The following is a 27,015-nucleotide window of genomic DNA, read 5'->3' as shown; positions in this document are numbered from 1 at the left end:
TATTACAATATAGATATAACTTCTCAAACATGAAAACATTTCATCTCTATGCATTTTCTCAATTTCATTTCATGTCTTTTGGTAATGTTTTTTAATCTCCTCCATGAAGATTGTACACATTTTGTTATATTTATTCTTGGGCACTGTGTAGTATTTTTGCTATTTTACAAAAAGTTCTTTCCTTTTATAATTCTAACCTCTCCACTTGGTCATTGTTGATGTAAAGGAACATAACTAATTTTTTGTGTTTACCATGCATCTGGAAATCCTGTTGAAGTTTAAAAAAAATCTATAGTCTGCATATCTTCTACAATTTTCTATGTATATAATCATATCATCTGCACATAAATCACAGTGTTGACCCATTACTTAGCATACTTATACCCTTAACTTTTTTTCCTCATCTTACTGCATTGGCTAGGATCTCCAGAAAGATGCTGAGTAGTAGCATGAAAGAGGGACACTTATTTTATAAGCAAAGAAGCTTTGGGCTTGTCCAAGGTCATTCAATGAATTAGAGCAGAGATAAGGCTGGATTCTCAGGTTTACAGACTTCTCTTTCCTTTATGATTCTTTGTTTTTTTTGTTTGTTTTGGTTATTTTAATTAACAAAGCAATTTGTTTTCAGCATTTATGTATTTATTTGTTTGTTTGTTTGTTTGTTTATGAGAGACAGAGGCAGTGCACACATGAGGGTTGAGGAGGGGCACAGAGAGAGGGAGAAAGAGAATCCCCAGCAGGCTCCTAGCTGTCATCACAGAGCCTAATACAAGGCTCAATCTCACAAGCTGTGAGATCATGACCTGAGCCAAAATCAAGAGTTGGATGCTGAACCAATTGAGCCACCCAGGCACCATAGGATTCTTTATATTTTAAACCTATTAAAACATTAAAAGAAAATTATATACAGTTCCTTGTACCAGTGGGACATAATGCATCAGCATCTTGGTACTGACATGAAATCTGTTGTTCTTTGATTATGAAAGCATAGATAACATATAGAGAACTTGAATCACTAGGTTCTATACTTGAAATTAATGTAGCATTGTGTGTCAACTATATTCAAATAAAAAATTTTTTAAAGTATGTCAGCTACTTGAAACCAGTACCTACTAGTTTGAGAGTATGCTTCTACCTGGGAAATCCATGCAATAGAGTCTTCTTGTTGGAGAGATATTTTTTTAATGTTTATTTATTTTTGAGAGAGAGGGAGAGAAAGAATGTGTGTGAGCAGAGGAGGGGCAGAGAGAGAGAGAGGGAGACACAGAATCTGAGGCAGGCTCCAGGCTCTGAGCTGTCAGAACGAAGCCTGACACAGGGATCAAACTCACAAACTACAAGATCATGAGCCAAAGTCAGACACTTAACCGACTGAGCTACCCAGGCGCCTCTTGTTGGAGAGAGCTTTTAAGAGGATGGGTTTATGGGTCACTTAAAATGAAGCCTGCACTGTGCTGGGTACTTTTTTGAGTATGCTCTCTTTACGTCTTTATAATAATGCTCTGAAGTGTATGTATGTTATTATCCCCATTTTAGAGACAAAGAAACTGAACCTCAAGTAATTTGCCCAAGGCCTCCTGTTTCAAAGTTTATGGAGCTTGGACTCACATCTAGGTTGGACACCAAAGTATATGATGTATTTGCTATACACTTTGATTACCATCAGGTGTACGTACACATGTGAAATTAATATTGGATAATTCAAAGTCAATTTGCAGGGCTTAGGAATAAACTCTTTTCATTGCTTTCACTAAAATTAATAGAATGCATGAAAAATAAGGCAAAAGCAGTTGTATCTTAGTATCTCTTCCTCATAAATACACACAAAGCAACAATGGATTCCAGTGAGCAACTGCTTCTAATATGCTGGGCACATGATGCATATTATATCTTATCTGCATAACAAGTTTGGGAGGGAAGTCTTATTAGTATCATTTTAGGGAATAGGAAACTGGGGTTCCTAGAAATTTAGTAACAGCTAATAAGGAGCAGAGCCAGGTAATGCACCCCTACTTTACACCACATGAGACTGACCAAACTGGTTTGTCAGCCCAAAGCTGTGTTTCAGTCACACTAGCTTCCCAGTTGAAAAAATGTGCTCCAGCAGCTATATTTTCAAGAATCATTTCTATCATTATGCAGTATGTAGAACCCAAGAGGGGCTTCTATAAACATGAGTACATGTTCCCAGACAAAGGAGATAATATCTATGACAAACAGCCATTATCTAGAACATCTGTTAGGCTGTTTCTCCTGGTTTTAAATAATGCATGACGTGTTCTAATTCAGGTGTACTCCTGGAAACCCAGCAGCTTCTGGTGTGATTTCTGTGATCTCTGAGTTTGATGAATGAGAATATCTGTTGATCATGGGGTATACCACTTAATCAAGCACTTTGGCTTTGCATCAAATTTTCTATATTTTTAACTATAATTATAGCTATAACCAACACTACTTATCTTGCCTTGTAATTTACATAGTGATTTCACATTCAGTGTCTCATAAGCATTTAATCCTTGTAACAATCCTGCTCTGCAGTCATTAATATTGTTCACATAATAATGTTTTTGAGACTGTCCACATGTATTGACAGAGACACATCCGAGAGATACTATTCTTGGAGAAGAGTGAGCTTTCACAATATGGACTGATATGGTGCTGTTTGGTTTATTGTGCTCACAAAAGAGGATGGAGGAATATATATCAGACAGTGACACAGTGGTTATCTCTGGTGGTAAGAGTTTCAGAAAAGCTTTCTCATTTATTTTACATATGTTTGTATTCATTTTTTAAGTTAATTAATTTTTTTGAGAGGGAGGGAGGCAGAGGGGGAGAGAGAGTGAGAGAGAGATGACCAGTGGGGGAGGGACAGAAGGAGAGGGGGACAATCTGAAGTGGGCTCTGTGTTGACAGCAGAAAGCCCAATGTGGGGCTCGAACTCACAAACCATGAGATCATGACCTGCACCAAAGTCGGATGCTTAACCAATTGAACTACACAGGTTCCCCTGTATTCCTTTTTTACATTTAATTTTTATTTTTCTTTAAATACAAATTTTTCACAAGTACAAAGTTACTTTAAAAATCATACAGTCTCATCAGGCTGGTAATAGGACAGCAGTAACTTACCCATCTCCTCCTTTACACCCACTATCATGAGGAGGCAATGAATTTGAACACTTCAAGTATTTGGGGTTTATTACTACACTTCAAACTAAATATTTTTACTGCTGTTTCTTACTGTTCAGTTTGAGATATTATACACTGTCATCCTGCTATAAGAGATGGAAATTTAGAGTACTTGTATGCATACCTTTCATCGCCAACCATCCCATTGTGGTTGTAGCATAGTAAATGTCACTTGTAACCAAGCCAGACCATGTGCTAAGGTTATTTTTCTTTTCTTTCCGTGTACAACTTTTCCTGGTAGAGTTGGTAAGTCTTTTTTTATTTTTTAAAAATTTGCTTGTTATTAAAAAAAAAAACAACTATGTATCACTAATTCATCTTCCAACTTTCTTCCAGAAATTTCTTTACAAAATAATCAAATATTTCGGGAATCTATCTGCCTGGACTTGTTCAGCCTAGGAGATCCTTTAACCGTCATTGGATTGTCTCTTCTTTTGGGATAGATCTCATGTTTTCTGGATCCTATGTCTTAAGCTTTCTTGATTTATCTCTCCTCTTCCCTCTCAAGTTGTTTCCTGCAAAATATATATATATATTCTTTATATATATATATTCAAGTCTTCCAAATATATATATATATATATATATATATATATATTCTTTATTCTCCCTTTACACTTGTTAGTTTGGGTGAGTATAGAATTCCATGTTGAAAACCTTTTTCCCCCTAGATTTGGTGTTGCTATTGACGTCCAAAGACATTTTGATTCCTAATCCGCTGTATATAAAATTGTATTTTCTCTTTGGAAATTCCTAGGGTCTTCTCTTTGTCAGCAGGATTCTGAAGTTACCAAATCATAAGCCTTGGCGTAGATATATTCTTACCTATTTTGACAGGCATCTGATGGGTGCCTTTGATCTCGAGACTCATGTATTTTAATTCTGGTAAGCTTTAGTGAGGCATTTCTTCATTTTTAAAATAATATATTCCTCTCTGTTTTTTTGTTTGTCCTTGAACTCTCATTATTGGTTATTGGGCCTCCTGGACTGATATTAACTTTAAAGAACTTTTAAGGATTAAAATCCATCTCTCTTATTTTTTATAAGAGATTTCATTAACTATAATTTCTCACAATTAAAGACACGGGCATTTACTTCACATTTCTGGTTATTTTTAGCAGCAGAATACCTATGGCAAACCAAGAGGTCTCCAGAACACGCCATACAAGATGCACCTTGTGTCATTTTATAGAGTGAACTTCGCAGTTGAAATATCTAGTTACTCTGAAAAGATTTTCATTCATTCATTCATTCATTCATTCTACAAATCTTTATTAAGTGCCTATTCTGACCCAGATGTAGAGCTTTCAGCATCAGAAGTTGTCACAAGTGGTTGCAGAACCAAATCAGAATTGTCACTGGGGAAACAGGGAGGTTGCCTGGACCACTTCTCATGTCATCTCCCCGCCCATTTCCTTAGCAGTTTAGCTGTTCCTTAAATAGACGGTCAGTCAAGGTTGTTTCCAACCTTTTTCATTAGACCTCACTCCTCCCCCAACTCCGGGCCCCTCTGGTGCCTTTGCCTCTACTGGGTTCTTTACTGAGTGAATCAGCTTGTCTCCTGGTATCTCCTCTAAGCATCTGGTTTCATCTTCTTCTGCTCCAACACAAAATACGTCATAGAGTATGTCGTGGTATATGTCTGTTATGAAATATGTCTCCTTTTCTGATTTTTAATGGGTATACATAGCAGATGTTACCGTTGCCTTACCCATACCCCATTGTTCTTATTACTTGGGTCACAGTGGCCAAACTTTCAACTGGCAATACCTGTCATTATCCAAGCCTGCTCTCCCACCATGCATCAGTGACACACAGTGACTACAGGTGAGGTAATGTGCCCTTTCCTCCCTTATCTCACCTCCTTACTTTTCTACCAGGGTTTCTTTATCTCCCAAATAAACTTGTTGTGGCAGAACCCTTAAATTAGGGTTTGCTGCTGGGGCAACCCAAACTAAGACTTATTTTGAGAAGAATGGGGAATTTTAAGCAAAATGTGTGGATTTCTATGTCTTGTTTCATCAGCTCTAGACAAGATATCCTGATTCTTCATGGTTAAGGTGAAATATTTCCCCTATCCTTTTCTCCACCTTTTCTTCACATTTCCATATTTTTTCAGCTGTATCTTGACTTTTACATTGTTTAGACTGCTAACATTTAGTCTGTTACTATATTAAAATTTTCTTTTTAAAGACATTTAAAAATGTTTATTTATTTTTGAGAGAGAGACAGAGAGAGGAAGAGTGTGAGTCAGAGCGGGGGTGGGGACAGAGAGAAAGAGGGCAACACAGAATCTGAAACAGTCTCCAGGCTCTGAGCTGTCAGCACAAAGCCCGATGTTGGGCTCGAACCCACAAACTATGAGATCATGACCTGAGCTGAAGTCAGACAACTGGCTGACCCAACCAGGCATCTCTCTCTCTTTTTTTTTTTTTTTTTTTTAATTTTCCTTAATGTTTTTTTGTTTTGAGAGAGACAGACAGAGCATAAGTGGGGGAGGAACAGAGAGAGAGAGGGAGAGGGATACACAGGATCCAGAGCAGGCTCAAGGCTCTGACCTGCCAGCACAGAGCCCAATGTGGGGCTCAAACCCAAGAACTGTAAGATCATGACCCAAGCGAAAGTCAGTCGCTTAACTGAGCCACCAAGGCACTCCCATATTGAAATCTTCTTAGATTTTTTCCTATAGGTTTATTCTAAAAGCTGCAAACCAACAAAATAAATGTACATTATTATGTTTTGATAACTCTCTTTAATTGCAGAGCCAAGTAGAGAGAGTGACCTTCCTTTCTTCATGGGTTCAATGCCAATAATCTTATGTCACTCAAAGGAGAACATTTCTAGCACTCTAGAGCAAAGGGAATACCCTTGTTACACTCCATTACTTTCTCAATATCAGGCCACATTTTAGTCATTTTCATACCAGGACTTTGATTCTCTTGAATGTTTTTTGTTTATTCTAGAGTTTCTAATAGTTTGTTTGGTTGTTGTTCTTTGTAGAGAGGTTTACCATGTGTTACTATGTCACAAATAGTTTCTGACTTCTTACTGACTCCAACAGTTAATTCTATTCTAGTTTTTCTTTAAAAACTTTTTAATGTTTTATTTATTCTTTTGAGGGAGAGATAGTGAGTGGGGGAGGGGCAGAGAGAGGGGGGACAGAGAATCTGAAACAGGCTCCATGCTGACAGGCTGACAGCAGCAAGCCTGATGTGGGGCTCAAACTCATGAACTATGAGATCATGACATGAATCAAAGCTGGATGCTCAAATGACTGTGTCACCCAGGCACCACCATTCCAATTTTACTTAAAGATGCTCTTCATGGAGCTTATTACTTTCTATTTTAATTTGGACTGATTACATCCTAGACTCTTTTTTAATTTTTTTTACATTTATTTACATTTATTTATTTATTTATTTTTACAAATAGTTTATTGTCAAATTGGTTTCCATATAACACCCAGTGCTCATCGCCACAAGTGCCCTCCTCCATGCCCATCTCCGTCCTCCCCCCCCACATTCATTTATTTTTAAGAGACAGCGAGAGACATTGCATGAGTGGGGAAGAGGCAGAGAGAGAGGGAGACATAGAATCTGAAGCAGGCTCCAGACTCTGAGCTGTCAGCACAGAGCCTGATGTGGGGCTCAAACCCACAAACCGTGAGATCATGACCTGAGCCAAAGTCAAATGCTAACCAACTGAGCTACTCAGGTGCCCCTAGACTGACTCTTTAATAATCATCCTTGGATTTCTTTTTATTGTACTTCTACTATTTGTTTTTATACCATCTTTTTATTTATATTAGTTTTCATTCATCTGTTCTTGTGGCACTTTGTTAAATTCCATAGAAGGTATGTGTAAAAGGTTTACTTTCTGAGTCCTTGCATGATCAAAAATGTTCTTAATTTATCTCATATTTATTAATAGCTTAGTTAAGTATAAAAATATTGCATAAAGTAGTTTGGGTATAATGTTATTAGGTAAATTTATTTTCTGATAGAAGCTTTTTTTTAAATGTTTATTTTTATTTTTGAGAGAAACAGAGAGCAAGGGAAGAAAGGCAGAGGCAGAGACAGGGGATCCAAAGCAGGCTCCATGCTGTCAGTGGGGCTTGAACTCACCAACCTTGAGATCATGACCTGAGCTGAAGTCATACGCTTAACCGGTTGAACCAGGCACCCCTCTAATAAAACTTTGAAAGCCTTTCTGCATTGGCTAATAACACCCGGTACTGTTGATGTTGCTGTGAGTCTTCATTCTTTGTATATGACCTACTTTTTCTATTTGCAAATGTTTTCTATGTTCTTTGTATCTTTGGTATTCTGATACTTCACAAGTATCTATATAGTTCTGAATCACTTTTCATTCATGTTGCTGGTACTCAGTAGCCCATTATAATGTGAAGACTCAGATTAAATCTTCTGATAACTTTTCTTCTCTTATTGCATGGTTTTGATAATTTCTAAGTAACCAGTGTACATCTATGCAGCTATTAACTGTGCAGATTGGATGGGAAGCCTTCAAGAGGAGCAGAGCTGATTGACTTGCAGACTTCACTTTAGAGTGAAGAAGCAGAGAAGGAGACTTTATGCCAGGTGGCCCTCAAATACCATCACGGAGAGTGCTTGGCATTGAGTTCTGGGACCTACTCTATGAGTCCTGGCTCTTAATGCCAAGAAAGCTTGTTCAATGTGGAAATGAAAGCATTGCTGTTGTTGCAGTCATCTTTCTCTTTCCCCGGAAACCAGAGGTACATGGCCTGTTTTTCTTGTGCTCAGAGTTGGAGGAAGGCAGAGAGGAGCAGAGGTGTGCAGAGTGAATAGTTCAGTGGATTGGGGATATCATGTTTAATTTCTTCCCAAATCCCCCTTTGCTCACTTTCCCATCCCTGGGACCGCTGACACTGAGTCTGTAGTCTCTTGGGAGTCTTCTGGGAAGCTGGCCCCTTTCACTGTGGTCCCATTTTGTGCATCTTTTTTTTTTTTTTTTTTACATTTACGGTGTCTTTTTGTTTTTTAGTGTAGTTAAAACACAATGTTACATTAGTTTCAGGTGTGCAAGGTACTGATTCAACAAGTTTATGCATTATGCTATATTTACCGCAAGTGTCCCAATACATCCTTATTACAATATGATCAACTATATTCTAAGGAATATAGAACAGGCTGTGACCTGTTCATCCCATAACTAGAAGCCTGTATCTCCCCCTGTAATTAACTCATTTTGCCCAAGCCCACACCCCCACTCCTCTGACAACCATTAATTTGTTTTCTGTATTTAGAGGTCTGATTTTGCTTTTTGTTTATTTATTCATTTGTTGTTGTTTTCTTTTTAAGCTTCCACCCATGAGTAAAATCATACGGTATTTATCTTTCTTAGTCTGATTTATTTCACTTAGCATATAATACCCCCCTGGGTCTCTACCTGAAGAAAAGGAAAGCACTAATTCAAAAGCATACATGTACCCTTATGTTATTGCAGCATTATTTACCATCCTGAACATTTTGAACCACAGTTTTCTCTACACATTCTTATTCTTTAACATGTTTCTACTTTGTATTAATTTTCCTAGAAAATAACTTGGTGCTTCTTTAGGTTGATGTTCTTTAAACATTTGTTCATCAGGGAAGAGGTGTAAGGGTGTGTGGTGTAGGGCACCTGATGATGGCAGTCTTGGCTCTTCTGTTCTCCCAGGTTCCCAGGTTATTTTGCTCTGGCCCGTACCCGACATATCCCAACACACAAGACACAAATCTGTTTTTAACCAGCAATCTCTGCTTTAGATGGAAGTTCACTGATTGCCTGTGGTTATTTAAGCCCGACCCTTGGGAGGTCTTACTCCCCCACCCCAAGTAGCTTATTCAAAATAATTCCTTTTGGTCACACTTGATGAGACAAGCTCGGTGAATGCCATTTCCTTCATGTGACTCCATTTCCAGTGACATTCTCCCCCCCCCCCCCCCCGCTCCCAATCCCAACACACACAGAACATCTGGCTGGCACGTCTGCTATTTCAGCTCTCACACCAGCGGGCACCTCTGTCCAGGTGGATTTCCATGGAGAGTCCCGCTGGGAGCACAGTTTGGGAAGGTTTCAGAGCCTTGCTTCTTTGCCCAGAGGAGTAGCTCTAAAATCCACTGGTGCCTGGGACTGAAAGCCCTTCTTGGCTGCCTTTCCATGCCATTCAGTCTCCCATTGTTTTCCATACCAACACTTGAGTCTCTTGATCTGTGCCCACTTCCAGCAACTCTGAGTGGGGTCACCAATTAAAGCAAGAGACAAAACGTTTCCTGAGCCAATGTGGTCTCCAGCTCTCTCTGCTTCCTGCTGCTGTTTGTGTGCGTGTGCTTTCCGCTTCTGATGGCCCCCTCCCCCATTCTCCGTGTGTGTCCTTTTCGACGTCTTCATTATTCCTCATTAGCTTTGGTTTCCTCTCTCCTCTTTCCCCCTTTTACACGTCCGTTATTTCCAACCCTTTAGCCACACAAAATGAAGGGTGCCCCCTTTCCTGTCCCCTCGGGAGCCGCTCCTCCCTCAGCATCTCAGAGCAGACCCGTCACCTGCGGGGTCTCGGGTGATGGCACACAGCCACTTGTCGCCCACAATGGGAGCTCTCAGAGCTGGGCAGCGAGGCCTGGGCGAGACGCCAACATGCCACAGAGAGGCAGCTCGGCCTCACAGGGGGGTGTGAGCCTGGCAATCAGACCCTCACAGAGCTGCCCCGACTTGCTGTGGGATCTGGAGCAAGTCACTTGACCTTTGCTCAACTCCTCATCCCAGAGAGGAAGTAACGATGGCCTCCTGGAGGATGCTGGAAGAATCACCAATGAGAATAGGATGCCCCACCACCCAGCCTTGCAGAGCTATGGCCGGTTTTAGATGGCGACTGTGTGCATTCACTCACATACACACACACAGCACACACATACTCACTCACCCATACACACATGTTCACAGACACAAATATGCACATACAGACATACAGACATGCTCACACACACATTTCACAAACTCGCAGACACAAACATGTACACGCTCAGACACATAAACATCCACACACTCACACAAACACATTGAAACACCGACATATGCACCTTCATACATACACACACATTCACATATATGGATACACACATAAAAACACTCACACAAATGCTTGTTTACCGCACACTTAAGACACACATAAATGTATGTATATGAGTGGGATTCCCTGTGAAATAGAAACAAACAAAATTTCAACTTCTTTCTGTGAAAAGAACATAAATGGCATTGTGGCTGCATCCTTGGGATTTCGCCCACTCTCTTCTCTCATTTGCAATCAACAATCAATAGCCTGCGTGTGTTTGTCACTGGGCCAGCACAGCCAGGGATGAGGCAAGGCAGCAAATGTGGCCCGAGAGTTTGAGAAACTTTCAGTCTATTCAGGGAACACAACACACCAATGGTGAAGAAAGATAATGACTTGGCATGCTCTGGTGGAGAGCTTAGCAGGCAGTTCAGTCATGGTCCCAAAGACAGGATGGTGCATCCTGCTAGGAGAGGAGGATTAAGGAAGACTACGTGGAAGAAGGGGTTCTTGGTCTGGTTGGGTAGAGCAGGGCACTGGTCATTAGCTGGATTTGACTTCAGAGCCACAGACAACAGCTTTGACTAGAATACATGGCAAAGAGTGAAAAGTCCCACTAATCCTTTCTCCACTGAAGACATGGCCCCGAGTGCCTGCTGTAGTCACACTGGGCCATTGGGGTCTCAGCTAAGTCAGAGCCACAGCACAGCATCAAAGTGGTGGCCACTGCTCTGGGTACCTTTACACTCAGAGTTGCTTGACATCCTCAGTTAACTCCTTGCATGTTTGCTTCTTATATTTGTTTAACTGTGATCTTCCAAAATGGTTGCAATGACATTTCTGAACCCTCAGTGTTCTTCCAGAACCTTCTCTCACCCCATCAAGAGTTGGAGTCTCTCTCCATTCCCATGAACTTGGGTGAACCTTGGTGACTGCCTCAGTGAATGCAGAAGTGACAGTGTGTGACCCTGGGACTAAATGATAGAAGATGATATGGCTTCCACATGGTTCTCTCTTTGAAACAAGCACCTTGTGAATCTCGCACTCTATTGTAGGGAGTCCAGCTATTCTGAAGCTGCTGTGCTGGAGAGACCACTCAGGGGTATGCAGGGTTGGGGTGGGGGTTCCAGATGCTCCAGCCCCACTTGTTTGCATCTCTCAGCCCAGGTGCCAGCTGTGAAGAGCCTTTGATGACTACACAGCCTTTGGGCTCTGTAGCTGACACTGAGTGGTGTAGAGATGTTTCTTCCTGCTGAGCTCCACCCAGACTGCTTACTCATGAATGAAACAAGAGGTGCTATTGGCTTAAGTAGCTTTTTCACCCTTAACTAGGATCAATTTATTTGTGTTAAGATTGTATTTTTCTAGAAAAGTTTTAGACTTACAGAAAAATTGAGCAGAAAGTGCAGAAATTTCTCACACATCCCCAAACATGTATGATTGCTGGACCAAATGGTAAGATGATGTTTAGTTTTGTAAGAAGCCACCAAATCGTTTTCCAAAGTGGCTATACTTTTTGCATCCCCACCAGCAATGAATGAAAGTTCCTGTGCTCCACATCCTTGCCAGCATTTGGTGTTGTCAGTGTTATGGATTTTGGCCATTCTAATAGGTGTGTAGTGGTATCATGTGGTTGTTTTAATTTGCATTTCCCTGATGACATATGATGCTGGACATATTTTCATATATTTATTTGCCATCTGTGTATCTTCTTTGGTAATGTGTCTGTTAAGGAAACACTAGGTTTGGGGAAGATTTATTACTTAGCAATAGAAAACTGGAGCATCAGTTGGCAAAATCAGTCATGTTTACCCTTGAGCACCAAGAAGAACCTTGAAAAACTTTTGCTGCTCTTGGAGGTCTTAATCAAACAGGCAGAAGCCTTCATTTGTAGACTCTTTCAAAGTTGCACTTCTACTAAAAACACTAAAGAGGAAAACTTAAGGGGCGCCTGGTGGCTCTCTTGGTTAAGCATCCAACTTCATCTCAGGTCATGATCTCACATTTCCTGAGTTTGAGCAGACAGCTGTCCGCTGTCAACATGGAGCTTGCTTCAGATCCTCTGTTCCTCCCCTTCTCTGCCTCTTCTCCACTGTGTTCTCTCTCTCTCTCTCTCAAAAATAAACATTTAAAAAAAGAGGAAAACTAAAAGCATCAATCTCCTTCTTTACAAGCACATGGCATTTCACAAGCCACCCACACCAGCAAAGGGGACAGTCACTTGCAGTGAGGAGTACCTACAGTCAGGAGCCTCTTGTCCCACTTACTCCACAAAGCATGAAATAACTAATCCACAGAAGAAGTTAAGAGACAGAAAGAGAATATCCTGGTTTAAAGACACATGTTTAAAAACATTTCTGATCCATGATTGTAAAATACAATAAGAATGAATTACTAAGATAATGAAATAAACATTAAAAATTCAAGTCTGACATGAAACGATGCTCACTGTTCCTCATCATCAGGGAAATACAAATCAAAACCACACTGAGATACCACCTCATGTTGGTCAGAGTGGCTAAAATAAACAAATCAGGAGACTCTAGATGCAGGCGAGGATGTAGAGAAACAGGCACCCTCCTACACTATTGGTGGGAAAGTAAACTGGTGCAACCCCTCTGGAAAACAGTATGGAGGTTCCTCAAAAAATTAACAATAGAACTCCCTTATGACCCAGCAATAGCACTGCTAGGAATTTACCCAAGGGATACAGGAGTGCTGATGCATAGGGGCACATGGACCCCGATGTTCATAGCAGCACTCTCCACAATAGCTAAAACATGAAAAGAGCCTAAGTGTCCATCAATGGACAAATGGATCAAGAAGATGTGGTTTCTCTATACCATGGAATACTACATGGCAATGAGAAAGAATGAAATCTGGCCATGTGTAGCAACATGGATGGAACTTGAGGGTGTTATGCTGAGGGAAGTAAGTGAGGCAGAGAAGGAAGGACAGATACCATATGTTTGCACATATAGGAGGATTAGGAGGAACTTAACGGAGGACCATGGGGGAGAAGAAGGGGAAAAATAGTTGGGGAGAGGGAGGGAGGCAAACCATGAGAGACTCTTGAATACTGAGAACAAAGTGAGTGTTGATGGGGAAGGGGGAGAGGGAAAGGGGGGAGATGGGCATGGGGGAGCTCATCACTTGTTGGGATGAGCTCTGGGTGTTATAAGGAAACCAACTTGACAATAAACTGTATTAAAAAAAAAACAAAATTCAAGTCTGAATGTGTTTAGATTTAGTAGACCTTAAGTTAAATTTTTAGGCTGTTCCACTGCAGACCAGGACAAGCTTACATGCATCAGCATGGACTCCTAAGACTGCTTTCTGACTAGCATAGATCTAGAGAGCAGATGGAAGCTACTTTTGTGAAGGCAGGTCTGGAAAGGAAAAGGGATGGAGGAAAAAAGACAAAGTTTGTGGGAACCAGGAGTGACAAGAAAGAAAAATGGGTTGTTGTCAGTGGGGGATGTACCAAGAAAGTGGAAGGCAGGGTTCCGTGAGGACCAACTTTGTTCACTTTTTAAAAAAAATGTTTATTTATTCTTGAGAGAGAGAAGAGAGCACAAGTGGGAGAGAGGCAGAGAGAAAGACACACACATATAGAACCCAAAGGAGGCTCCAGGCTTTGAGCTGTCAGCACAGAGCCCAATGTGGGGCTTGAACTCACGAACTGTGAGATCATGACCTGAGCCAAAGTAGGATGCTCAACTGACTGAGCCACCCAGGTGCTCTCAGTTCACTTGTTCTTAATTTTAGGTAAATCTAAGGATCAGAGAAAAATCTCCATTTGAAAGAAGGTGGACGGAGCAGGAGTTTCCTGGCAGAGGCTTGTCTCGGGGTTCTGCTCCCTAAAAGTAAATCCTCTTCCCAATTTTTCATAGACCCAAAGTAAGTTCCAAGGGGGCTGGGATGCCCCCAGATATGTGGTCGATGGCATATTCCTCCCCTCATAGTACTCTTCTTGGGAATAAGAGACCTCATGTCTGAACCTTGGCATTGCAGGGATGTGTGGATGCTTCACTGTGTGTGTGTATATTTGTGTGTGTATATGAGCGCGTGCGTGTGCGTGTGCGTGTGTGTGTGTGCATGTGGTATGCACCAACTCAGTCTCTAGCCAACGTCTTTCAGGAGGCACAGCCACTTACCTCATGGCCAGACGACCTATCCTTCATCCTTGGGTATGTCTCTGTTTCAACACGTGTTGTTCAGGAGTCCTTGGAATGTGCGCGTGCAGAAGTGGTGCTGCGCCCCCTGGGGTTGCTGGCTGGCAGAAGAGCTTCTGGTTGAGAGTACGGGCTGTGCAGGAGGATGGACATGCATGTAAATCACAAAAGACCTTGGACGTGTTTGCAAATCAGTTACTTAATTTTTTTTCAATGACAGTACCTTGAAGGGTTTTCATTGTTAATATCATTTTTAGCCCTCTTGCATTCTAATACATTTTCTCGATGGAAGCAAAAAGCGTGAACTTACAATTCATACCCATCAGCGACTTCCATTCTTAGTTACTGCAACTCACTGTCTGCAACTCTTACTGGTATTCTGTTATTGTTTTTAGTAATTTGGGGGTATTACAGAGTTTTAAATTCCTAAACATTTTTGGGAAAGCGTCGTAAAAATCTTACGTGATATTTGTGTCCTTTTAATAAAATATGCACAGAACCAGCAATTTCACTTTTATCATTTACACCAAAGGATTATTTGTAAATGTGCTCAAGGGAGCATGTGAAACTACATTGTGGCAATGTCTGGCATAATACAAATTTAGAAATAACCTAGCTATCCATCGAAAGGGAAATAGACAATGATTTGTCCACACATGGGATACTCTAAAAATAATGTGCAGGTCTGTGGGTAGGAACACGGAAGTGCCTCTAAGATGCACTGTTGAGTAGGGAAAGGAATTTCCAGATAATATATAGTGGATGATACTATTTCTGAAGGAAACAAAAGCTCCCTTAAAGTAGAAAGCACTACTACATTGTAAGTATTCTTTTTTTTTTTTAAATTCTTTTTAATGTTTTATTTATTTCTAAGAGAGAGAGACAGCGTGAGAAGGGGAGGGTCAGAGAGAGAGGGAGTCACACACTGAAACAGGCTTCAGGCTCTGAGCTGGCAGTCAGCACAGAGCCCGACGCGGGGCTCGAACCCACGAACCGCGAGATCATGACCCAAGCGAAAGTCGGACGCTTAACCGACTAAGCCACCCAGGCGCCCCCTACATTGTAAGTATTCTTTAAAAAAATTTTTTTTAACGTTTATTTATTTTTGAGAGACAAAGACAGAGTGCTGCAGGCAGGGGTGGGGCAGAGAGAGGGGGAAACAAGGAATCCCAAGCAGGCTCCAGGCTCTGAACTGTCTGCACAGAACCCAACACGGGGCTCAAACTCACAAACTGTGAGATCATGACCTGAGCCGAAGTCAGATGCTTAACTGACTGAGCCACCCAGGCGCCCCATTCTAAGTATTCCAAGTGTATGTGTGGCATAGAAAATATTTTGTAAGAGTATATCCAAAGAGGATAGCAGCTCTTACTTTAGGGAGAAGAAACAGGAATCGTGATTGTGAAAAAAGATTTTTTAGCCTTATTTGTAAGGTTTTCTTTTTTCTCTTTTAATAAGGAAACATTACTCATGAGTTATTTATGTAGTTATAAAATAATGTCAGAAATCTGCCTATGCTGATGATCATAGATATCATCCATGGCCATGCCTGTCAGAATAAAGGCAGAATAAAGATGGGGTGGTGGGGGGGCACTTGGGTGGCTCAGTTGGTTAAGCATATAGCTATTGATTTTGGCTCAGGTCATGATCCCATGGTTTGTGAGTTTGAACCTCCTGTCGAGCTCTGTGCTGACAACTGGGAGCCTGCTTGGGATTCTGTGTCTCCCTCTCTCTCTGCCCCTCCCCTGCTCTCTCTCTTTCTCTCTCTCTCTCTCAAAATAAATAAACTTTAAAAAAAAAAAAAGATGGAGTGGGGGAATGGGAGGGAGACAAAAACACCTACAGGGTGTTCCCAAGGTGAGAGTCATGTCTCACCCAACATACAGGGCATCTGGCACACAGCCCTGCCTTATGACTAGCCCAGGATGAGACAGATCTCAGAGGTTACCTAGAATTGCCACCAGCCAGGGAGGAGGGATTGAAGAGAATAAACTATAGAGCTGAGCCCCTTGGCTTCAGATATTTTAGTCACTGCCTATGTGACCCTGGGGAAATTATTTAACCTCTCTATATAAAGCATACAACGAACGTAATATGGGAGTGGTGTGAAGATTAAATTAATCAATATGATAAACTTGTAGAATGAAGCCTGGTACAATAAAATCTCTATGTATTATCTATTACTATTAACAGTCTAAAATTGTTTTCTCTAGAAGATTCTCCAGGGGCTGAATTGCTCAGTCTGCTTAAAGATCAAGCCAGCATCTGAGGTCTCTGATGGCTGGGACTTCTCAGTGCCCGAAAGCCCTTTCCTTTGTTTCAGAGCTTTGGTAAGTAGAATTATGGAAAAGTCCTAAGGAGCAGAGTGGGACATCTCAGTCTACAAATGGGGAAACCAAGGCAAGTCCTAGGGCTGGCCTCATCAGGCAGCTAGTAGGGCCTGCCCCATATCTCCCATCTCCTGACATCTCAGGCCAGTGCTCTCTCCTTGACACCACAAGCACCTCTCACAGAAGGAAGAGAAGGTGCCATTGTCTTATGGAATAGAATTAGAATTCTTATCAAAAGACTGAAGTCTTCCACTTTGGAAACAGGCAAAATAGCCCGAGGCTCTGACAACCTTTCTGGTCCCTGCAGTCCTCCGGGTAATGGTACAGACAGGATGGCCCCTCCTGGGACCAACTTTGGAGCAGCCTCTATGGGAAGCCTTTTGAGCCAAAATAGACAGATTTCCCTCGATTAGCACACATGTCCTCATGATGGAGAGGAGGCGCCCCGCCAGCCCCCAGGGCAGAGCAGGAGGCCCCCGGATTGCCAGGCAGCTGCCCCCCCTCAGCTAGGAACACCTCTTTCCTTCTTCAATATTGACCCATAGGGGGGAATATTCCATCTTAATACTTTCTCAGTGGATAATGAAGCAGTTTATTTTATATTATTTGGATAACAAGCATCCACATGAACAGGATTCGAATGTCAGTTGTCTTAGGGGAAAAAAAGATTTATTGGTTGGTAAATATGGAGAAAGAAAAGCTGATAAAGACCAGTTTCAGCTGCAGCTTCTGCCCGGAGCAGGAGAACAGGCCAGTGTTGTATTTTGGGGCCCTGGGAAGGCAAAAAATTGTGAATGTCTTTCTTTGTTGGTGGGTGTAAAAGTGGAGACCGCTACAAATAATTTCTTATTTCTGTTCGCATAGATTTTAAATTATGTAGCTTCGCTACCTTGTTAAGTATTAAAGCGTTCTTGTTTAAGGAAAAGGCACTTAAATAATGAAGCTTATGTATCTTGTTTTCAGACATCAATATCTGGCTTTGAGTGGCACAAAGGGATAAAGGAATGCGGATTCAGGGCGCGCTGGGATGCTTGGCAATTCTAATTCGACTCCAGACTGCAAATCGACACAAAGCTGTTGCAACTTTTGTTGAAGAGAAGGCTGAGTGAGCACGTGGTGCTGGGAAATTGTATTTTCTTCTTCGAGTTCTTCTGTTTCCGAATATTTAATCCTACTGTCCTCTTCTTTGGTGAAGGTCTCTGTAGTATAAAGAGTCTCTTTTCCTGAAATTGCTTGAGGCAGCACAGAAGCTGGATTGAGAAAACACACAAGTCGCGGATGCAGGCTTCCTCCAGGCTTGGTGCAGGGAAAGACTGCCATCTTGTGGTCATCTTGGAAGACAGCACCTCGGTTCCGGGGGAGGCTGCAGAGAGCCAGGACGTGAGAAATGAGCCTCCGAGCAGTGAGGATGCCTTTTAAAAACATCCAGGAGATAGCTTAGTGCCTTCCAAGCTACGTTTCAGTGAATCTTCTGCATGTACACTGTCATTCCTTGAGTCAGACACTGCAGGTCCACATCTGCTGCGTGAAAATGGGGTAGAAATGTGGAGAAAACATAATCCCCCAGTGAAAATAAAGAATCAAACACATATCTACCGAATGCCTGCTGTGTGCCTGGCAGAGCTGCTGTGGAACACCCAGGGGGAGCAAAGGAAACAGTGAATTATATCAAAGGTCATCAAATATCAGTATTGGGGCAGGGGTGGTGCAAAAAATGGCCCGGCGGCTTTCCTCATCTATCAGGATATCTGGTCAGATCCTCAGATAAAACCATACCTGAGCAGACAGACCCACAGATCCGTGATTTGTTTATCTTCTCCAAATAAAAATCTGATTGTAAAAACATTTATACATGTGTTGCAAATAAAATAAAATAAAATAAAATAAAATAAAATAAAACCACATTAAAATGCACAAAGAGGAAAATAAAAGGCTGGAAACCCCCACCTTACTTACCTACTGTTAACACTTAGGTGGCCATCCTGATGAACATCTTGCTATGAAGATAACCAAGTGGTATTCGAACTTGCATTCTATTCGGTAATCTGCTCTTTGATTCAACACCATGTCACAGGCTTCTTTCCAGGTCAGTAAATGTACATGTGCATCATCCTTTTTATCAATTGCATAATAGCTAACAATATGTAATACTGATTGGATACCTGCTGTGAGCCAGGCACTGTACTAAATGCTTTTAGTAAGTAACCTTATGTAATCTCATAACTAGTTTACAAGGCAGGAGTTTTTTTTAATTATTATCTTCATTTCACAGATAGGGAAACTGAGGCACAAGGAAATAAAATAGGCATTGGACTTCAGAGCCCATGCTCTAGACCACAACACCAGAAGCGCTCCATAATTTATTTACCCATTTTTTTTCTGTTATAAAACTTAAGGCTGTAATAAATTGATACATGTGTAACTTCCCTCCCGACAGGATGTACCTCCCGACAGGATGTGCCGAATCATGCTTATTCCAGCTGTATGTGAGCATTTTTATCTCCCCATATTCTTGCCAATATGAGGACTTCCCAATCATTTAAAATATTTTCTTTTCCCTCTGTTTTTTTTTTAATTTTGAAATATAGCCTCTGAAAAAACTGCAAAGATAAGAACAATGAACCTTTGTAAATGCTTCATCTATTATAGATCCACCAACTGTTAACATTTTGACACATTTGCTTTCTTTCTCTGATGCATTTTTATCAAGCTCTTAGAGTTAGTTGTAGACGTCATGGCCCTCTACCCACACACACTTGAACATGTATCTCTTAAGAACAAAGACATGCTCTTAAATAAGCATCTTAGAATCATCACACCTGGGAAATTTTTGGATTGATAAGGTGCAGTTTTCTAATGTAAAATTTATATCAAATTATAAAATATTTAAGAGTTTTTTGTTTTGAACCAGAATAGAATCAAGGATCACATACTGAGTCTTGTGGCCATGTCTCTTTTATTTCTTTTAACCCAGAACAGTTTTCTCCTCTTTTTGTGGTCTTTCATGGCATTTACATTTTGAAGATTTTTGTAGAATGTCCCTCAATTTGGATTTATCTGATTGCTTCCTTGGGGTTAGATTTAATAAGACTCTCATTGACAGCATATCACATGGATGATATTGCTTCCTTCTCAGTGCATTGTATCAGGAGGACCATGATGCCAATTAGTCTTGTTATTTGTGATAGTCACTTTTTGATCACTTGGTTAAGGAAGTTTCTGCCATATGTATTCCCTGGAAAAGTACCCTGATCCTCTGTGATGAATAAGTGACAGACTGAGTGATATTGAAGAATGAATATTTTGCTACTCAACATTCTCTCACCTGGTGATTTTAGACGCTGTTGATGATCCTTGTCTGAATCATTGCTTTACTGGCTGTAAAGTGAGGACTCTCATTTTCTATTATTTATTTTGCTTGTTTGTTTGTTTCAGGTGTACAATACAGTGATTCAATAATTCTATATATTTCTCAGTGCTAATCAAGATAACTGTACTACTAATCCTTTCCCCCTATTTCAATTCCCCCCCACCTCCCCTCTGGTAATCATCAGTTTGTTCTCTATAGTTAAGAGTCTGGTTTGTTTGTTTGTTTGTTTTTTGGTCTCTTTTTTGCTTTGTTTGTTTTGTTTCTTAAATTCTACATATGAATGAAATCATATAGTATTTATGCTTCTCTGACTAATTTCACTTGACACAGTACCCTCTAGGTCCATCCATGTTGTCTCAAATGGTATGATCTCATACTTTTTTATGGCTGAGTAATATTCCATTATATACATATATCTTCTTTACCCATTCATCTGTGGATGGACACAATTTGCTCCCATATCTTGCCTATTGTAAATAACGTTGCAAAAGCATAAGGGTGCATGTATCATTTTGAATTCGTGTTTTAATTTTCTTCTTATTTAATGTTTATTTTTGAGAAGGGGGGAAGAAGAGGTGCAGAGAGAGGTGGACAGAGAATTCTGAATCGGGCTCTGCACTGACAGCAGAGAGCCAAATGCAGGGCTCAAGCACACAAACTGTGAGAGCATGACCTGAGCCAAAGTCAGATGTACAACCAACTGAGCCACCCAGGCGCCCCTTTGTGTTTTCATTTTCTGTGGGTAAACAGCCCATAGTGGAATTACTGGACCATACATATAGTATTTCTATCTTTAATTTTTTGAGCAACCCTTTTTTTAAATTGTCACTTTTTTTTGAAATTGTCACCACTCTGTAAGGGAAAACTTTCCTTTCTATCCCTCCTCTTCTTCAGTATCCATATGATTCATCAATTCTTTTTATATTCAGTGTGTTTCTTCAAGAATTAATTTTGGTAGACAGAGAATCCTGGATTAGGCGAGCGGCACCCCTGTGGCTGCACCTGTGCTCTCTGAGCACGTCCCCGCGTTGTGGCCCACGGTCCTCCACAAGGTCACCTTGTACTTTCCTTGACTCAGGCCTGGACTTGGCCATTCTTCCAGCACCCTCTCAGCACGGCTTATTTATTGAATCTCTCTTACTATTAGTGTTTTTTTTTAAATTCATGTCTGCTACCACTGCCTTTTTTGGCGTAAGTTCTAGGACTTCTAGCACAGGTATAGATCTTGAAACCACCACTTCAAAGTACAGAGCAGTTCCATCGCCCCAGAAAGTCCTTGGGTTGCCTCTTTGTAGTCAAACACGCCCCGCGATCTCTGGCAGCCACCTATCTTTTCTCCACCTTCGATTTACTTTTTCTAGACTGTTACACAAGTGGAACCATATGGTATGCAGCCTTTTGAGTCTTACCTCTTTCCCTCATGCATTTGCCATCCACCATCTTGTTGTGTGCTAATTCCTCATTAGTGCTGACTGATGAGTATTCCATTGGGTGGATGTGCCACAGTTTATCTATCTATCTGCTGAAGCACACTTGGGTCCTTTCTGGTTTGGGGGATTATGAATAGAGCTGACATAAGCATTCTCATTAGGTTTTTGTGTGTGTACGCCTGTGTGTGAGTGTAAGATTTCATTTCTATTGGGTAGATACCTATGAGTAAGATTATAAGTTTATACAGTAAGTTTATGTTTCACTTTATTTTTTAAGTTTATTTATTTTGAGACAGAGAGAGCGAGGGAGGGGCAGAAAAAGAGGGAGGGAGGGAGAATCCCAAGCAGGCTCTACACTGTCAGCACAGAGCCTGATGTGGGGCTCGATCCCAAGAACCATGAGATCATGACCTGAGCCAAAATAAAGAGTCAGATGCTTAACTGACAGTCGTCCAGATGCCTCTATGTTTCACTTAAAAAAAAAAAATACCCTGCCGAACCTTTCCTGAAGTAACTGTGCCACTTTGCATTTCCACCAGCAAAGCATTGAATTTCCAACTGCTCCACATCTTTGCCAGCACTTGGTATGGACAGTTTTCTTTTTAGTCATTCTAATACATGTATAATGCTGCCCATCTTTTTTGATCTTCACCAGTGTTATAAGTGAATTAAAAAACACTTGATCTCCATAGGGGTGCCTGGGTGGCTCAGTCAGGTAAGTATCCAACTTCAGCTCAGGTCATGATCTCATGGTTTGTGGGTTCAAGCCCTGTGTTAGGCTCTGTGCTGACAGCTCAGAGCCTGAAGTCTGCTTCAGATTCTGTGTCTCCCTCTCTCTCTGCCCCTTCCCCACTCATGCTCTGTCTCTTTCTCTCTCTCTCTCAAAAATGAATAAACATTACCAAAAAAAAAAAAAACCCAACCCCAACTCCCCCCCCAATTTGATCTCTATATATGTTGGCTGTTAACACTAATATTACTATTAATAAATACTAATAATTACAACCAATATCATAGATGGAAAAAGCTACTTTGTGCTATTTACATTTTGCTTTTTTGGTTACAAAAGAAGTTAAAAGAGCTCAATCTTTAAGCTAACAAGAGGATTGGCAAGTGTGTTCTTGCCTGAAGAGATGGCTATCTCATCCTGTGTCTGGGATTATTGGGGACACTTGTGGTCCCTCCCTTAGCTCTGGGCATTTTCATCAAGGCCATAGGTGGGTTGGAATAGCCAGCCCATTCTCTCTCTCTCTTCTGATTAAAAGAAGGGGAAACAGAGATGAACGAAAGGGCCAAACCACTATAGGCTGTAGGTCAGAGTGTGGGGTCATGTTTCTACAGAGTCTTCAAAGCTTCCACTAGGAATTATACCACTCAATTTTCAATTTGTTTCAGCTCAACAAGAACACCAATAACAACGGCAGGGGTCAGGTACTATGCTGCTCACCAGACACAGTGATAGAAATAAGATGCAATCCCAGTCTAACTGCAAAAGGTGGGAAAGAGATGCAGATGAGATCGGCCACGGGGTTAATGAGACCATGTGTCTTAACCAGATGACCCATGGGTCTGACCTGGGAAGGAAAGGGGAGAGCTTTCAGAGACTCACCTGAGCTCTGGTGGACTGTGGATGCCTGAACCTGCCCCTTCCTGTCCAGTACCAGCTTTCCCATCCAGAAAAAAAACTGTCTCAGTCTCATGCAGGGGTCTGGAGAACAATTAAAGAAGCCATTTCACAGCTGCCAAGGGAACTCTGCCAAGATCTGAAATGTCCTGGTGCAGCTCTTTCGCAAGCCGGATTCATTCCTCCAGGCGTAGTGTGTATCTGTTTCTGCACTGGGCAGGTTATTTTGTGAAAGCGCTCAACAGAGAAGATCTGTGTGCTGAGCAAAGCCGCCATCCTGGTTGACCTGGAGGACATGGACAGCTCCATTGTCCAAGTCTCCTGCTGTCCCCTGGCATGTCAGAGGCACAGCCACGGGAGACTTGATATCTGAAGTCACTTCCTTGGAGTTGAGGGATACCACCCCATGGGAACCACAAACCGCACTGTTCCAAATGTTTGTCTAATTCAGCATAAAGACAAAGCCTGATTCATCTTGGGGAGCCATCTCCTCATTCTTTGGAAATATGTCAGCATTTGGGGATGGGGGCTCTTTCTTTCCAGCTTAGCACCTAACACAGGGCTTTCGTGCTGGTTCCTAGTGAGCACTTGAACCAGCCAGGAGACATAGCCACATGGTTATTTGAACAGAAAGAATCTTAAATAAAGAATTGTTAATGAGGTAGTTGAAAGGCAAAAAAAGAACTCTAAAGTATCATGGTGGTGGCAGTTGAAGGAAACAGCATCTTCCCTTAGGAATGAGGGGAAAAAAGGGAGGGTTGAAAATTTCTAAAAATGAGAAGCTCATAGGAGGGGCCCCATGGAGCTGAAACTCAGACATCTGAGCATGCAGCACAATGAAACTGATTCTGCCAGTACTGGAAAAACTGTAAACTGGGTTCTCTTGCTGCTGTGGGAAGGAATCACCACTACCTGGCTCAGGAGCATTGATGAAGGGAAGTGATACAAATAGTGGTAGGAGGTACGGAGACCAGGAAAGAAGAGAGTCCTCTGCCTTCTGCAGCCTCACAGTCTCCCTGCATGACCCACACTTGGCAGGTGTCAGTGGGGAGCTGCTGACCAAGCAAAAATATGAATGCAGAGTCCCAGCCCCAGCATTGCAAGGCCAAGTGTAGAAGTGGGTTTGGAGCTCAGAGATAATAGCTTACTAAACTGGCACGATTGTTTAATGGATAGTTTTCAGTGACTGGATAATTGTGCATGCAATAAAAATTGAAGCTTTACTTTCACTCAGAATTTTATCAGCAACCTTTATGATTGCTCTTTCACCGGGAAATTCTCCTGTATTCCCGGTTATTTATTTATTTAGGCTCCGTGGTTCATTTCTAACTAATAGAAATGCCTCTCGGGACAGTGACAGAATGTGCCTAATGGTAACTCCAGGCCCAGAACCAGAGATTCTGTATCCTTGGGCAAAGCAATGACCTCTTTGAACTTTAGTTTTCATAAAACGGGTGTGATAATACTGTCTTCACCTATCTTACATTAATGTTATCCACATAAAAATGAGACCTAAGTCAGATGAGTGACGTACAACATTTTCGATGCATCCAGGTAAAGGTCACTGGTTGAACATACGTGTCTGCATTTGACCCTCCTGAATCTGCCCCTCCCCCCAATCTCTGCAGAAAAACAAGGAATAGATGGTTTTGAAAAGAGGCAAGGCCTATTACAGTGGAAAGAAAGGGGGAAGGAATGTGAATTTTTAAAAAGTTTGGAAGCCTGGGTTGGGGGGTGGGATGGGGACAACGAATGCAAAGTAACTGGTAAACAAACAGACAAAAAATAAGAAGAAAAGATGGCTGTAAGGGGGGATATCACAAAACAGCAAATTTATAACACAAATTCCCCATCACTAAGGAATTGAATTGAATTATATTTCTAGAAGCAAGAGGAAAGCAGAAAGCCTCAGAGAAGAATAGATTGAGAGTCTGTTTAAAAAGAGCTCAGATCTCTGAACCCTACCTTGTTGGTGGTGGCCAGGCACCACCCAGCCCATTTGGGCAAAGGCAGCCTAAAGAGGATGACCCAGGTGGTCTCTGGTCCCAAGGTTGAAATGGGATAAAGGGCACTCTGTGCTGAGATGCTTGGCCCTTATTCCTTACTTGGCTCCCCAGATGTTACAGCCAGTTTTCACTGGCTGCACCAGGGGTGCATTTTCCAGAAAATCTGTCTAACCCAAGAAGAAGGAATTAAAGACATTGATGCCAGAGGCTCCCCAGCAAAATGGCACACTCAGAAACTCCTATGGTGGAGGAAGTGTTTGTGGTGCCTCAGGGCTTCCTACCCTCATGTAATTCCTCACTCTGAAGTACAAGCAAGAGTTATTCATATTAAGAGTTCCCTATGCCCAATGTAACAAATGACCACAAACATGGGGGCTTAAAACAGTACCCACATATTCTCTTGAAGTTCTGGGGGCCAGAAGTCTGACATCAGTTCTACTGGGCCAATGCCAGGGTGTAAGTTGGGCTGGTTCTTTATGTCGACAACTCACCTTCTCAGATTCCAGAGGCATGTATGATCCTTGGCTTGGGGCCCCTTCCTCCATCTACAAATCTCATCACCCCCATTTATGCTTCTGTTAGCATACAAATTCTCTCTTTTTTTACTTTCTTGCCTCCTCTTATAAAGACCATTGTGATGACATTTAAGGCTCACTCAGGAGGATTTCCCCATCTCAGACCCTGAACGTAATCTGAAAAGTTCCTTTTGCCATATAAAGTATCACTCACAGGTGATCACTAGGGAAGCTGTCTTGAAAACCAGCTAAATTTGGGTATCACACAGCCAAGAAAGTCTATTGCTGTAAATATTGCTCTACCCTTCTATCTGTTGAGGTAGACTTTCTTTACCAATAGGAGACATATGTTACTTTAGGACCTCCCCATACAAGACTGTCATTGATCTGTTTCTGAGAATCAATAAGTAAGCAAATAAAGAAAGTGAATGAAATATTAATAAAAAAGCAAAGAAACAATTTTTTTGCAAAACAAGCGTTTTGTAAAATAATTCTATGTGATAACTGATACTTATAAAAGGCAATTTGTAATATATTTTATTTGTAATTTATGAAACATGTTATAAAATAAGTAATGAACTGACATCCATCTTGAGAACATGTACCATGTACCATATCATTTTGTATGCTACCCAAACTGCTGGTACTTTTTAAAAGTGTTTACTTATTTAATTTGAGAGAGAGAGAGAGTGCAAGGAGGGTAGGGACAGAGAGAAAGGGAGAGAAAAAGAATCCCAAGCAGGCTCCAGTGTAGCAGAGCCAGATATGGGGCTCGAATTCATGAACTGTGAGATCACAACCTGAGCTGAAATCAAGAGTTGGTCACTTAACTGACTGAGCCACCCTGGTGCCCCAAAACCGCTGACGTTTGATGTGCCTTCCTGATCCCATTTGCTTAACCCCCTCAGCAGATAACAACTATTTTAACATTTTTTGAAAGTCACAAATTTCTTTTTCTTCCTCTTAAATGGTTTTTCCTCTTTATTTTTTAGTAAGAACCCTCTTAAGTCTACCTTATTTTCATTTGGAAATAAATTTATAAAAATGTAAAAGTATTATGGTAAATACCCTTTTACCTTTCATCCGAGTCATCAATTATTAACATTTTACCTCATTTGTGCTATCAATCATTTATCTACTTATCTACTTATCATCTATATATGTATCTACCATCTTTCTATTATATATTGTTATAGAAAAAAAGTTCAATGACACACTTTTTAAAATGGTATGACAGACTTTACTCAAGACCATTATGCTAAGTGTAAGTACCTCTCATAGGATTTTGTAGTGGAGGAGAGAAAAGGG

The sequence above is a fragment of the Hyaena hyaena genome, unplaced genomic scaffold (genome assembly GCF_003009895.1).
Source record: "Hyaena hyaena isolate Hyena2069 unplaced genomic scaffold, ASM300989v1 scaffold_1103, whole genome shotgun sequence".
NCBI lineage: Eukaryota > Metazoa > Chordata > Mammalia > Carnivora > Hyaenidae > Hyaena > Hyaena hyaena.
Note: the sequence above shows the minus strand (reverse complement) of the source record.